We start from the raw sequence: 1,412 nt of genomic DNA, 5'->3' as shown, positions 1-1,412 counted from the left end.
ATGATCTACAGCTACGTTTTCCTTAAAGGGAAATTAGCCACGAAAAAAAAGATTATTCTTAATGTTGAGACTTATGTTATTCATTTCATATCAAAATGTATTCAAGAGCCTCTTTTTTGTTCATTGTGATGTGAAGAATCATAATTGGGTCGATGCAATAATACGTGAAGTATGTGGCCTGAGTTGATTTAATATTCACTACGGACCTGAATGAATACATTGTAATCTAACACAATCTCCCTTGTAACCAAATACACTATGTCATATATGCAGGGGTGTCAGATTGATGTATTCTAAAGTCTACACTCCTCTGTAAATGCACTTTGCAGGTTGCAGATCCTCACCTACTCATACATAGGATTATGCAGCTCAATTATCAATAATACAAATCACTTCAAGTATTGAGACATTCACCTTTTTTACCTGTGTGTCTTTATTTGTTTAGCTGTGTGTTTGTTTGTGTGGTTTGTTTGTTTGTTTCACTGAAGTAGCCAATGAAAACGAGAGGATCCACAGGCTATACTCAGGTCTCTCACCTGGGTTTGCAAATGTGGTTATTTTGTTTGACTGCAACTAAACAATGCAGCTTTGCTGGCAAAGCTGAGAAAGCTACCCTCAGCAGATACAGCAGTGCTGTTGAAACGGCTTTTGTTGATCTGGCGAGCTGGCCATTGAATAACTGAGAATACACAGGCCAAGCACAGACACACCGCTAAGGCAAGCACTTCATGCTTGGGTAATCAGTTGACACACTCATCTTGTGCTCTCCTCTCTTCTCACACTTGAAGGCTCGGATGCTACATGAATCTGATCAATTGGAGCTATATCAATCATAAGATTACATTTTTTGGGGTTCATCTCTCATGACTAAGCCGGCATGACCATTACCATTAATCTAAATCACCATTAGAACTATGGGGGAGATAGGCTCAATGTTCACCTCTGACCTCTTTGTTTAACATTGTGCAAAAACAAAAACATCATCTGTATCCTCATTTCAATGGCTACCTCTGCTTTTAAGAGTTGATCACCAAAGAATCACCAAAATACCATACAATATTCTTCAAGTTCAGGAAAACTCAAATTTAAAAAAATGTGTATATCACACAACATTATGAAGCTGATCTATATTATAAGTAAGCTATAGCCTTAGGAATGAAAACCATGATGATAAATTACACAAGAAAACACACACACACACACACACACACACACACACACAAACAAAAAAACAATGAACATGGATGGTTGAAGCTGTCTCCTTGAAGCACACTGGTGACCAGTGAGAACCAAGAGACAAGCGATTTTTTGTTTTTTTATCTTATACAGTCTAGGTGGAAAGGACAGGGTTAAAATGTAACGTAGCGCGCGGTCTCGTGCAAAAGGCTTAATCAGTACAAGTGCCAGTACAC

This window comes from Argentina silus, assembly GCF_951799395.1.
Source record: "Argentina silus genome assembly, chromosome: 5".
NCBI classification, from domain to species: Eukaryota; Metazoa; Chordata; class Actinopteri; order Argentiniformes; family Argentinidae; genus Argentina; species Argentina silus.
This window is presented reverse-complemented; position numbering follows the sequence as displayed.